General features: G+C 43.2%; 1 protein-coding gene across 1 annotated transcript in view; it reads left to right on the top strand.

Annotated features, from left to right (window-relative positions):
• Positions 1-14,928, top strand: part of kcnd1 (potassium voltage-gated channel, Shal-related subfamily, member 1) — a 75,173-nt gene that overhangs the window by 46,426 nt on the left and 13,819 nt on the right. The window lies entirely within an intron of this gene.

The raw sequence follows: 14,928 nt of genomic DNA, 5'->3' as shown, positions 1-14,928 counted from the left end.
TCTTTGTCCTTCATTTGCTCGGCTTTCTTTTTTATAAATCCAGAACCAAAACATCAAAACAAGGCAAAAACCTCTTGTATTTATAAATGGTACGGTCCAGATTGGTCCAAAGCAGGTTCTGTGTTTTCTCCTTCAATAGAGACTGGACCTTTCAAACCGACTAGCTTGTTCTGTGGGCTTCTCTGGTTCCCTGGTCACCACTTGCTTGGTACAATACTTTCCAAAAACTCTGTTGTCACACGAAATGTAATTGTCGTTATCATTTCTTAACTAAATTTAGAAAATTGGATCATTTTACAACAATCTGAACTAACTGAATCTCAACTAACATCATGATTTTTTCTTGGTTTTAATGGTCAGCTGGGGTTTAGTGCTTTTTGAATAAACTGAAACAGGAAGTACATAAAGTAAATTAGTAAATTACGCAATAATCTGTTAGTGGAAAACAGAGTGGATTCTAAATGAGATAATATTCAGAAAGAAGGATGAGTTTACATCCACAGGGTTGTTTCTGTTTACGTTCTACTAGATAAAAACGATTTAAAGTACAATCAGTGAGTGACAAAGACGTAGAGCATTGATCCCATCCACAGATCGGAGGAAGTCCCTTCTGTCATCGTGACTCACGAAGGTTTATGGGTAAAAACAAGCAAACTTGTAGTCATTTTATAGCTGAAGTCATGAAGATTTTTCTCCTGATTTTCTGGTCCAGATTATCATCCACTGCTGTTCACACATTTCAAAATTTCAGGTTGGAGGATCAGAATCTTTCATCAACTGTTATTGGCTGTGAGCAAAACCCTCTGATACCCGAGTCGGCCACTTCCGTTTCTTTGCTGGTTTTCCTTCCGAGCTTGAATATTCCCGCCTGACTTTTTGGTCAGGAATGTTTCACTCCAGCTAACATCTATGTATGAATCTCATTAGAGGATGTACACATGGTTACTGCTCTACTGATGAAGGTTTGTCCCCAAACGTAAAGTGTTAGTCACGTGCACTCTTACGGAGGGTTGATCCCTATGGGGGCTGTGGGTTTTTGGGTTGTCTGGCCATGTAGAGGATTAAAGCGGCTGCATCTAAAGATGAGTACATGTGTGTACTACAGTTTCATTGAGACTCGTGTGACCACCTTAAACAAGACGACCCGTCCGCAGACAACAACATGGCCCCAAGATGGCACCAGAGCATCATGAGCCGGAAATCCTCGACCGAAGTTTGACCAAAGTTCACGCTCTTCCCCCGAAAATCTCCAGAACCAGGTTACTGTTAGTGGTTAGGATTAAGGTTAGGAATCTTCTAGTATCAGTACATAAATTCAACTCCCAGCTACAGTTGAGATTTCCGCTTCCGGCTAATGATGAGTTTAATGTTTGAGCCTCATCTTGCCTGCAGCCAGGCTCCTCTCATCTTACGGGACGTCATAAAAATGGAGTGTCCCATTGTTTTGGACGTTCTCGATGGATCATGAACTATTTGTAGGGATAATGTAAGTTTCACTCTCTTATGATGTTCGGGTGATGATGGCGTATGGTTTCATTTCACCTCATTGGTGAGGTGCATAAACAGGCTCCTCGCTGACCGTGCACTATGCTGCATGCACAGCATGTGCATGTGATATGTAAGTGGCTGTAGGATGTCCACACAAACTACATTGTGGTTGCCAACACAGCCAGATTATCCACGAGGGATGCGCTTGGGGCACACACTCCTCACTTGAACAGCCCTAATGGGCTCCTTGTGCTGGGTTTGGAGGGGTTAAAAAATAAAAACCCGTATATCATACCTGTGTCTCACCTACTTCAACCTTACTTACCTGTAAGCGTTAATGAAGTGTTCACTACAACCTGTCGCCCGCAGCATGCCCGTAGAAATGAACGTGCATGAACATGAATGCCCTACAGGTTCATCAGGAGCTGTAACATCATTTTATGCGGGTCACCTGCAGATTTGACCATTTTTCACCTACAGATCTGTTCAGAAGGGGAGTTGTGACTAAAGCACAAAGCTCATCGTTTGCTCAGATAGTCAGAGATGATGAATGTCTGATGAAAGTCATGAGATGGAGCATGATGGGAGCTGCATGTGTGAAAGCAGCAGACAAAGACAAATGTTGAATCACTTCAGAAGCTTGTGAGATGTGAGGATAGTTCTGATGGATGCTGTTGGGATGAAGGTTCTGTTGAAGATCTGAAGTGCTGGTGGGACGCCGCTGACGTAAATGTACAGTAGAGTTTGATGTGAATGACTCTGCTGCTTTAAATAAACTGCACAGCCCTGAAAATAGACTTTTCATTCTCATCTTTTATTCAAACACATTCTTCGCCTTCACGTCTCCTGTTTCTGTCCACTCGTCTCTCCATTTTTCTTTTCTGTTTCATTCTTTCAGCACAATTCTTTCAGTTTAATGACAGCCAAGTGTCACTCAGAGAAAAACATCATCCAGCCAATAAACTGTCAGGTTTCTCCACTGAACCCAACAATTTCATTGGTTTATTGAACCCTGAACTCATCAGGTGACTGGAGACCGAGCAGGGATGCTGATAATTAAAGTTCACGTCCCATTAGTTGTCCCACACCTGGATGGTTTGTTCTCTGTATTTGACCCCTCCCCTGGTGGAGTGGTGAGCCACAGACACAGCTGCACTTGGGAACCATTTGGTCTTTAACCCCCAATCCAACCCCTTAATGCTGAGTGTCAAGCAGGGAGGCACCGGGTCCATTTTTGGAGTCTTTGGTATGACTTGGTCAGGATTTGGACTCACGACCTTCCAGACTCGGGGCGGACACTCTACTTCAAGGGCACCGGTCAAACAGGAGGATTGCAGCTTCTGATCACCATTCTTCAAAGAAGCAGACTTGATAGTTTTCTGCAAACATTTGCTGTTGGAAAAACTTATTCAGACAGAAAACTGTCAGGTTTCCAATGTGTTTTATAAACCAAGACATTTGATCTGAAAGATAAAATCTTAATTTGTTAGTTTGTTGACAGAAATCTCCAACTGTCAAGATGTCTGAAGAACTCCTCCCTGCCGTATGGACCTAAGCAGCACCCGTATATCTGTTAAAATCTTGAAGAAGATGAAAGTGGAGCTCTTGTTGCTTCGTTTCTCGTATATCCAAGCAGGTCAGGTGGTCTGCTGCAATGTAAAATGACGTCATGTGATCCAGTGGTGGCTATAAGTCTGATCAAAGTCAGATTTTCATGTCCGTGGTCATCCAACCTTGATTTTTCTGTCTCACCCAGTAAGGACTCCCATCATCTGAGGCTTGATGTTAAACTGTCCATCAAAGGTCAAAATCTGACCTCGATCCTCATCTCAGTGTGAAGAAAAATGATGTGGATCTATTTTAATGACCACTTGACTGTGGTTTTGCGTATTCACAGTTGTATACTAACTTCCTTCTGGAGCGGTAGTGTTTTTGGGTTGTCCATGTTACTACCTGTGTGCACCCCTCCAGGACTGAAGCTGTTCGGCTGTCTAAAGAGGGTGGAGGTCTATGTTGGTCTCAATGGTTCATTTGTTTAATGAAGGCTGAAAATATCTGGAGTCCACCAAATGTATTTTACTTGAAAAAGTTCTGTGATGGACATTTTTCTGCTGTCAGTCAAAAATCCCCTTTGCTTCTAAACTTACGTCAAAAGTGAAACAAATTCTCACCTTCAGCTTCACTTTCAGTGTGTCTTTATGTGTTTGATGCTCATTTTTTTTCACTAAAACACTTTGTTCCCTTCTGTCGGGCAGACAGCTGGTTCCACCTGCAGCAGGTGAATTAGATCAGAGAGGAACTAAAAACAATTAAAAGGCCACAAAGCTAAATCGGGGTCAGACAGGCAGAGGTCAATCATGAGCATGAGATCATCTAAGAGGGTAGAGATGTCTGAGTCCAGGTGAGGGTCGGGGCAGGCAGCAGGCGATCAGAATAATCAGGATCAGAAACAGACGATCGGGTCCAGATAGAAACGCTCAGTAATGCAGGCAGAGTGGCACAAACAATACTTCACACTGAGTCAGGCTCTGAGCAGTCTTTAAGTGTCCTGTGGGTGATTGGCAGATGAGAGTCAGGTGAGCGGCATCTGGAAAGTGTGCGCTGGGGTTTCTGGAAGATGTAGTGTGTTCAGTATTCTGGAGACGGCTCCCGGCGGTGCCCAGAGGGGGAGACAGAACTCTGACACCTTCTATTAAATCTTCCAGGGGAAACAGGCAGAAGGTTCCATCAGCATCCTGAAGCTTTTCTAGAAAAGTTTCTGAAGATGATGTTTTATCAGCTAGATGATTTTCAGAGCACTATTTCTGATTTTGTTGATTGTTACGTCCGATATGGGTAAACCTGGCTCGGGTCTAGGGGGAAAATACAAAACAGGACAATAACAAAAACTGGACACCAATGAGAATAAAAGGAACAGAGTTTATTCAATAAAGGAAATCCTGTGTCCTGAAATGAGAGAACAAAATCAAATATTTATTGTGCTGGTTCAAACAAAAAGACAAACCAAAGGAATTGGCTCCTCAGCCAAACATAAAATAAGTCATGGAGACTGCTGACCCGCCATGTTGACCACCGGAGTCACCTGCTCCCTGATAATGGCTGCCTAACCCAAACTTACTAAAGAAAACAAATAAACAAAGCCCGTAAACTAAGACTACCAAGATCCAACCCCAAACTAAAATAAAACCCAGCAGTCAAACATAAAACAAATCAGAGAAACTGCTGATCACAGTCTGCAGCTCCATGCTGATGCCCAACCGTCCATTTCCTTATGGGGTGACGGGGCCTAACCAGTCTATTGTTGGGCGGAGACAGAGTTCACCTGGACAGGTCATCAGTCTGTCGCAGGGCCACAATCACACACCCATACACACTCACATTCACACTGAGAGACACTTCAGAGACATCAACCCTGCTAACGCTGCCCAACCAAATCTAAGCTAGTCAAAGGAAATAAAGCTCACAAATCAAAATGACCAAGGCTCCACCCCAAACCAACAAAACCCAGAAATACAAGATGGAAAAATGACAAAAACAACATGCAAGGACGCCTCCTCTGACTTAAATTCCTGGCAGGTTCTCATCAAGAATATTAGGGCCAGCCAACGATGCAGTAAGACATATTATTAACCTTCTTTTGTGGCAGAATTTTAACAGAAATCAAGGAAATAGTAGAAAAACACAACTGACAAAAAACAAATACATCTGAGAAGAAGACAGGAGTCTGCTTTGAGTGAGCTGAAGTTCCCTTACCAGAGAAGAAGAAAACATGGAACAACCATCCCTTCTCCTGCAACTTTCATCATCGCCTCATGACTAAAACATGGCAGAGGATCACACCGAAGGAGGCAAGGAGAGGAAGGGAGCAGACACAGGAGGGGCTCACGAGAGGGGGAGGAAAGACGAGGAGGAGAGCGAGGATGCTTTTAGCAGCCTGCTGTCACCCAGAATAGAAGTTCTCAAAGAGGAAAGCAAACCAGAGATCCAGCCCAGCTGGTCGATATCGCCGTCCTTCAGAAGAACAGTTCTGAGAGTTTGGAGGAAGAGGAGCTCCTCGTGGAGCGGAGAGGAAGAGGCAGCAGCAGTTTGACCCGACTCAACACCGCAACTGTGAGCACAAAACATCCAGCCGGTCTAAACGGCTTTCAGAAGGACTGTTGAGTGTAGCGGGGAACATCCATGAGTTTCCTCAAGTCTCCACAGCAGGTTTGTCCTGTCTGTGAGCATGACCAGGACCACCACCAGGGTCTCATTTCACTCATGGAGCACACAGAAGGACAACAGAAGGGTTGTGAGTGAATGAATTTGGATAAACAGGGTAATCTGTCTAGATGTTTCTATAAATCATGAGATTTTATTCATCTCATAACTGATACGGCGGTGCTGTAGTGCCATAGTGCCGGGGTCGGCTACCTTCAACAGTAAAAGAGCCATTTGAGATTGTTTGCTGCAGATCAAAACCTCGAAGGAGCTGCAAAGTCTAACTTTACCCTTTGAAAAACTGTAATGATGCTTTGGATTCACTACATTTTTAAGATAATTAATATGAATTATATTTCTTTTTTGGTGTGAATAAAAACAGACGTAAAAGGGGAAAGTAGCATTTTCCCAAACGTGAAGTTTAGTTTTTTTGACTTGTGACAGAATCTCATGCGATTTCCTTTCAAAATAAAAGACACCCTGTGCCAAACAAGATCTTGGCAGAGTGGTTCTGGACAGCTACTAACCATCATTGTGCAGCAAAAGATAATGTGAGCTATGAACCCAAAAAAGATCAGATTTTTTGTTTTACCAAAGTTCTGGTAAAAAGAAGTTCAGTTAAAATCTGAAGCATAGAGCGAACGAGGCCTCTTCAGGGCAGCAGGGATGTAAAAATCTTGATGTAGTTTCTCTTCTAGGTGCACCTCAGACATACATTTATGAGCTTAATGACACTAAATTAATTAAAGGCTAATTTAGTAACTCTTACTTTAAAGAAAAATATATTTTCTCACATTTCTACAGCCAGAGAGCTAATACGGAGCCTCATGTGGCTCTGGAGCTGCAGACCTCTGGCCTAGTGGCTCCACCCATCACTAATAATGAAGCCCATAAACCAGTTTAGTGTGGAGATGACTCGTAGAGAGGATCCTTCCAGGACCCCCAGGTTTGGTAGAAGCGTGTCCCTTCTCCTGCAGGACTGCAGCCTCCTCTCTCTGCTCTTCAGCTTTGGGTCGTCTCTGTCCTGTTGTGGCTCAGCTGTCGGCGTGTCGCCTCCCTGAAGGACGGAGCAGACAAAGTCGCCGTCGTTCTGACTCTTGATGAAAAACGATATTGTTCCAGTTTGCTCTGTGTGACACACTAGGTGAACATTTCTGGAGGTTCTCTGCTTCTGCAGTTTTAATCGTCGATCAGGTTAATTGACCTTTTGCTCTCCGCTCTAAATGAATTTCCATTGGCTGTCTGTCTCAATATTAAATTGCGATTGGCCGGTTCCCCTTTTTTCAGGTAGATACAGATCAGTCTGTGCGTTCACTCTGCTGACTCAGCGCTAATGGATTCCTGTCAGCTTCAGTCAGAGCGCAGCGTGCCGCTCGCCGTCTTTGTCAGATGGACTCAGATTTTTGGGTTTGAGTCGTCGTCTTCCTCCCTCATGTCTCTCCACTCACCTGTTCTTCTGCTCAGAGCGGGATGACATAATCTGAGCCATGAAATATTCAACAGGGAGAAGCTCAGAATAACCCCCCCCCCCCTCCTCCTTTAAAGCTACGGTTTACGGCGGGAGTCGTCCTGTTCATTGTTTAAGAACAGAAACAAAACTTCTTTGTGTCGTCCTGCAGGTCAGTCCGGCTCTGGGTTCTGTTAGAGCTGTTTGGACTGGAACAATCATCTCCCAGTTGAATCTTTTCTCTTTTTTCGGTTCAGTTGACCTTTAAAACACAGAAAATACTGTGATGATTCATTGCTACTGTTGAATACTTCAAAAATGTCCTGATACAAATACAAATCCAGGGTTGAACGTTTCCTCCCGTCTCCATCTTTACTATAAATGTATCATTTGTTTGTCTGAATCACCACATTGATGTCATGAACTGATGTTCTGAGTCTTGGAGAACACCAAGAGCTGATGAAAGGACTAAACACAGAGCTGTAGAAACATCTGATTATTGGGATCATGATGAAAGAGTTTCAGTCACTGACAGATTTGAACGTTTAGATAAGATAAATAGTGGAATTTAATGACCACTGTGGGGATGAACAGTTGTTGCAGCAGCTCTGGGGATCAGACATCACTGTGCAGAGAAACAATAAAAATGTGCAAACAAATAAGCATTAAGATAAAATAAGTTTAAAGAACTCATTGAAATCCACAGCACATGCATTAAGATGATGCAGTGGTGCACTGAGTGTTTCTGTCAGGAGAGAACCACCAGCGGTTGGGTTGCAGGCCCGACAGAACCGCTCCTTCCTTCAATCTGCTCCTGGAGGAGCTGCTCAGCGGGGAGAGGCGTTGTACATGATAAACTGTAGTTTTGCCGACATCATCCTCTCACTTTCCTCCTCAGAGTTCAGGGAGTCCAGGACAGAACTGGTCCTCCTGACCAGTGTGTTCAGGCTCTTCCTGTTCCACTCTGTGCTGCTGGATCCCCAGCAGACCAGCGTGTGTGTGTCGGGGGGGGGGGGGCTGAGGCTACAACAGAGTCATGGAGGGCTTTAAAGGGTAACCAAACAGCACAGTTGGAGGCTGACTCCATTCTCAGCCCAGATTTGGAAAATGGCATACGCTGGGTCTTCAATATGGAGAGTGGTACCGGGCGAAATGATGCAAGTTTCTCCATAGAACTTTCTGAGGAGGTTGAGGATTTCCCGCCTCCCGCTTCCCCCGAGACCGGCGCCCGTGGTCCAGAACTTTATTGTTTCGAAACGCTGGCTTAAGACCATTGATATATATCATTATGTCTCTGGATATAATGCTGATTACACTCAACCTCACTTCCACAATTTCCAAGTCTGAAAAGTTGTGTAAGCCAGTAGATTTTTGGTAACTGAAGGTAAAACACCTACGAGCTATGCTAAAGCTAAAGCTAAAGCTAACGACCAACTGTTACAGGATCAGAGATGGGCGGGGCTGTTATACTGGTGCTGCAGAGAATGATGACGTCAAACTTCTGGGACTTACACCAGTTGACCAATCACAAAATTCAACTGTAATACCTCGTTTCCACATGTAGGGGGCAGCACACAGATGGCTTTCAATAACATTCTACAAAGTTTTATTTGATCGTAGTTTCATAAATGAGTCACAACTCGCATTCTAACGGTTGAATTGAGAAATTCATATACAAAACGTAGAAAAGTCGTATTCTTAAGAGAAATTTTAAACATAAAACTAAATGTGTTCATATTGTTCTACAAAACCGTGTTCAAAATATTAATTTTGTCTTTATGAATATGTGTCTTTCTGACAGCCATCTTCCTCCATACCTTTGTTTCTTGTCCTTCTTTATGACCCCCCCCCCCTCCACTGTTTCTCTGGCTTTGAGTCAACCCTTTACTAGAAGTGTTTTCCTCCTTCTGCTGCAGCTCAGAAACTTGGCTTCATTTGTCCTGGATAATGACCCCACTGGGGGGGCTAAGAGGAAGTACAGTAAAGGTATAAATCTACAAGAGGGCAGTGAGGACAAATACAAGCAAAAGTTTGTAATAAGCCTCTCCGTAATCAGACGCTGGGATGTCACCATGCGTTCCTGCAGACCCACTGATGCAGCAGCAGACGTCTGAGCTGCTTTCATCCTCTGTGCTCATTCAGAGGATGAGGCTTCTCTGTGCTGCCCTCTGCTGGTGGAACTCTGTCTGCCCAAGACGCTCCGGACAACCAGCTGGACGGGTTCTGTGTCGCTCTGGTCTCACTTCTTCACCATCAGTGTGTGAATGTGACTGAAGCGCTCCAGGCCTTCGAGGAAGGTAGAAAAAGTACCTTACAAGTATACACCAGTTACCATTCTGGTTCTGACACTCAGAACCAGAACCAGGATGATGTTTTTGTTCTGGAGGGATCATGGTTCCGTAAGTCCAGACTGACAGATCTTTATTTTTAGTTGTTCACTGGAAGATGAGCTCCAATTAAAGACTCTTATTCGTACTCATTAGACTACGAGAAAAGAAAGAACAGTAACGTGTTTTTGGGATTTGTCTTTTTTAGCCCTGATGATTCCCAACAGTTTAAAAAAGCATTTCAAGCATCACTTCTCCTTTATGTTGACCATTTTATGAATAAATAATTATAAAATAAATAAAAGCAAACCTCAAAAAACTTTTCTTTTTTCTTTCTTAATTTATTTCAAACTTCACACATATTATATATAAATATACTTACAACCATAAAACATACAGAGTTCAGCTCTGTATTCTAAGTGTTAATACACACATAAATCTCAGCTCTGTACATTAATAACTGATTTTATCTTTTTTTTTACACGTAGATTATTTTTCCAGCTCTAAGAGGGATTTGGATGAAGAAAAACTTTCCTTTATTCCCACATTTTAAGCATCTTTAACATGACTCTGATGGGACTGTTTATAACTTATTCATGTTAAATCACTGAAGCGCGTATCATTGATATCCAATTTCCTTTGTACTGACATAAATATTCCATTATAATAATATAATATGTATATATACACACATTGAAGAATTCCAAATTTGCATTACAAAAGTTAAATACAGTAGCCAATAGAACTTCTCTCTTTTGCATTTTTTAACCATTTCTTTACATTTATTTAAAATTGTTAATGTTAATTAAATGTTCAGCTTTATAAGGACCGACAGTTTTTAGTTGAAGCTTTACTACTTTAGTTACAAACTGTAGGAATCTGTAGAAAACCATGTCAGCATTAATCCAGATGATGATCACGTACTTCATGTCATCATTTCTGATTTTAAATGTCCTTTTAGCCCACAAGCAGAGCAGATGGTTTGGATGTGTCTGCTGGCCGTATGGATCACCTCCTGCACTGAAGTCTCTGTAAAAAGATGATTCTGCTGCTGGTTCCTTTTGGGAAGGGCGTCATCCTCTGACTGCAGACTCCTCGCCATGCGCTGTCACGGTTTGCTTTCTGCACGTGATGATTGTCCACGCCTCTAATCTGCTCCTGGTCTTCCACACACCAGGTGTATAAACGACCTCCAGGTGTATAAACGGCCTCCAGGTGTATAAATGACCTCTAGGTGTATAAACGACCTCCAGGTGTATAAATGACCTCCAGGTGTATAAACGACCTCCAGGTGTAAAAACGACCTCCAGGTGTATAAACGACCTCCAGGTGTATAAATGACCTCCAGGTGTATAAATGTCTGGTTGTTGGGATATTAGGATTTGTTCCCTGAATGTAGGGATTGATGTGCCGACCGGTTCCTGTTTTTTCAAGAGGTCTCCAAAGAATGAGCTGTGGGATCACCTGGTCTACCTGAGGAGTTCCAGTGATGCTCAATGGGCCGTCCCTCTTCTCGCCCATCACAGCCTGGTCTTCAGGACCTCCTTGTATTCTCTGGTCTTGTGTCCTGTTGCTTTGGACCTCTGCCTCTTTTGGCTGAATTTTTGCCTCCTTGTGGAGAGAGTTGGACTCTAGTTAGAGGAGGTATCACTCCTGGCACAAACATTGGCTGCTTCTATTGCAGCTGATGTTGGAGGAGATTTCTCCTGCTGCTGTTTCAGACCCGTTTATCACTTCTTCTAAGAATGAACTTCTCCCATGTGTGAAGTTCAATAAGACTTATAGAGTATCAGTGGTGGAGAATTACAGCAGTTCTGAACATCTTTATATTAAAACTGAGAATCATAAACTAGTCAACTTAACCATTTGTACCAAAGAATGATTCTGTTTGAGGAGATGTTCTCTGGATGAGTTTGAGTTTTGTTTTTTTACGTCATCTGGTTCCTGGTATCATCACCACCTTCACACTGATGTGAGTGTTTCTGCATTTGTGTATTTCCTGTGTGGGTCAGGACTCAGGTCCACATCAGAGAGTCCGTTTGGACTCTCTGCTGATTCACTCACAGCTTTTTCCAACAGTCATGTTGGACTTGTATTGATTAGCTAACATGTTCCATGATGACTCCTGGCTGAAGTCGAAACTGAAGTAAACTGAACTGTTCTCCTTTTCCGTGAGCAGGCTGGCCACCAGAGCCCACACAGAAACCCGTTCTCATCCACCTGACAGCTGAGGCGGCTTTCCTCAATCGATGATTCCTAGAACGATGTTTATCCATCACTGTTTGTCAGACCGCTGAGTCCGTCCGGACAAATGAGCTGAAAAATAAGAGACATCCATCAGGGAATTTCACTAAACTGAAAGGTAACAATTTGTGCAGACACTGGAAACGTCATTTTTAAAGGAGCATGCCGAGCTTCATGAGGGGAGCTGGTTTCAGAGAAAGGATTTAACTCTGGGATTTCAAACTGAATTATGAGATAAGAGCATTAAAACATCAGAGGAGGTCACGACCTTCTTTGTGAGAAGCTGAGAATAATCCTCTGCTGCAGATCTAATGTCAAAGCTTCTCACCTTGACTGTCTAATTCACAGTTAGTTTGACAGTAGTTTTCACATTAGACATTTAAAGTGCAGCAAACAGGAGGAAGTTCAGCCTCATTTCAGCCTCTGAAACTATGATTCTGTCTTTGCGTGCAGATGTGAAACTTAAGCTCAGCTCTCGGAGGCTGAATTTCCTTCCTTTCTTCCACCTGGTTCTCCTGCCCTCCTAATGGGTCCACCTGTGTTTATTATCTTGCTTCTGTTAGAAGCTGCTTGTATCCTCAGCTTGTTGCTAGATCGTCTTGTGTCTTCTCGAGTTCTGCGAGCTTTCTAGCCTCTTTGAGTTTTTCCTGAAGCCAAAAGAAAAATACGGAAGAACCTTTTGAACCTCCTGTGTTTGTGTCCTGACACCATCCCCTCCTGTCTGGTGCTGGTTTACCTGTAAAACAGCAGCTGAGTCCTCAGACTCACAGACTCCTGGCTGAGTCATTGTGAGGATGGTCATGCTGAACCAGAAACCAACGTCTGCCAAAGGTTTGGGGGTTGAGTTAGAACCAACCCAACATCCCAACATCCACGATCATGAAGCTCTCCTCCACCACAGCAGAAGCCCTCCCAAAGCCTGGTTAACTAAAAGAGGAGGAGCTAAAACTGGACTGAGCAGGATATGACAGAACGATGACTGAGGAAGTTAGCATGAAGAAACCAAGTGACTTTAAATGGATTAAAAGAGTCTTTGCATTGAGACAAAGGTGATAACTACAGGCCAGCTGAACAATCAGCCGAGAAAAAGGAGTTTTGTTGGTCAATCAGTGGCAGACTCAGTTTTATAGTATTAGAAACTACTTCTGTTCCAAAATGTTGAAAAGTATTACAAAATGCTTTAACTTCCATTATATTGATCAGAACTTGAATCTGATCAATATTAATTACCATTTGTAAATATTTGGAGCCACACGGCTCCAGGCTGAACACAACAGGAGATACATTTTCTACCTTAAATCCCTCACAGTCAAAGACAGAGATGTCGACGTGATTTTCTTGTAATTCTAATTTTCACCAGATTGATTTATTTTCACAAATGTAATAGTTGTATACAAATAGATTACATTTCACAGATTGCGCTGAGAAAAAGAACCCCAGCCTTCTGTGTGAGTCCTGGGATAACTCCTCCTCAAACGATTCCCCTGCAGAAAAAAGAGCTCCGGCGTACCTGAAGAATGTGGCGGAGCGACCAGGATCAGCAGGAACATCTCCCTCATGTTCATGAACGTAGCGGGAGCGCCTCAGAGCAAATCTTAAAAAGGATGTGTAGATTTATGTTTTTAAAAATCCGTCTGTGAGCTGAATCCCACAAACTGTGCTGGCCTCCTGCCCACTCTCTAATCTCCTCCTCTTCATCTTCCTCGTCTCGCTGCCTGTGATTTATTGCTGAGTACAAAGAAAGGTGAAGGCCACAGGAGGCAGAGAGCTGCAGAAGAGAGCCGTTTTGTAGCAGTGAGACTGTTATCTGGAGCTACTGATCTCCATCCAACCACTTGAGCATCCATCTGTCCGGGATGGAGCCAACAACCGCGCTGCTGCTCTCTCTCTGAACCGCATTCGCGTCGTCCCGGTGGAGATGTTAAACCAGAGAGACGCCTCAGCTCTGTCCACCAGGAGCACCAGAAGTCAGCTGTAGCCACTTATTCACTCTGTAGTCCCGTTTTTAGGAGCTTGTGTCTGTGGTAGATGTTGTTGGCTTGTCAACACACAAAGGAGGCCAGTAGAATTCTGATGTGTGGTACAATAAAAGTGTAGGAAAGACCATCCCTCCATGTTTGAATCATGAAGTCCACTGTCCATATCTCCATAAACCACTGACCTTCTGTTGATGCTCTAAAGTGGTCCTTGACCTTCTGCTCATGGTCCATCCTGGTGGAATGGGATCAACCAGGTACATTAGTTCACAGGATCAGCATCTATGCAGCATTTAGGGCAGAACCAGACTGTACATGTGCACAATGGTTGAAAATATCCTACTTGATATTCTTGAAACGTTAATGCAGTTGATGAGTTCCTTTTTATCTGTCTTTACTGTGGTTGGAGTTTGTTTTCTGAGGGGTGAATGTTGCTTTTGCCAATAAAAGAGAATATAAACCTCAGAAGGACCAAACAAATCCCACAAAGCCAAGTAGTTACACAAAAACAGGAAAAAGGGAACAAAGTTTGTCCTTAAAAATCAAGATTTTAATACTGTTTCGCCAATCAAAGCTTCATCCGAACATCACTGAGATAAACACAAAGTGACCCAAAAAACCTACTAAACTTTAAAGCTAACGTCCACGTTCTTCACTACCTTCTGTCATTTCCAGCATTGAGTCGACTCAGCTGATAAATGAGTCTTTCCTGACACTGACAGACCCGATGAATGGAAAAACCAAACTTTCTTCAAACGTTCCAGAATAGGAGGAACCGGACCACACGACGGACTAGCTAGCTCTTACCATCTCTGGGGGTGTTACCAGAAAAGTTTAACAAATCCTTGAACTTTGGAGAATCAAACAGCATTGAGGTTAAACTCCGCCCCTAACAGTCGGGAGAGTTCATCTGGACTCCAAACATGTTGTTTCTGTCGTATAATCATTGGAGGTTTTTAGACAAAATCAGAATCCTTGTTGTTTTTTAAGGCATCTCTAATGTAGCAGCAGAAGGTCATTACAAATGCATTGTGGGCGGAGCTGTTGACACAAAGCAACCTGCCCCTCCCCCATTGCTGAGAGCTGTTTGTGCGCTCACGCGCAAGTTTATAACCTCAAGCTAACATTATCCATCCATCATCCATCCATCATCCATCATCATCCATCATCATCCATTATCCATCCATCATCCATCATCATCCATCATCCATCCATCATCCATTCATCATCATCCATCCATCATCCA

Source organism: Oryzias melastigma, linkage group LG7 (genome assembly GCF_002922805.2).
Source record: "Oryzias melastigma strain HK-1 linkage group LG7, ASM292280v2, whole genome shotgun sequence".
Lineage (NCBI taxonomy): Eukaryota > Metazoa > Chordata > Actinopteri > Beloniformes > Adrianichthyidae > Oryzias > Oryzias melastigma.
Note: the sequence above shows the minus strand (reverse complement) of the source record. Positions and strands in the feature narration are given on the sequence as shown.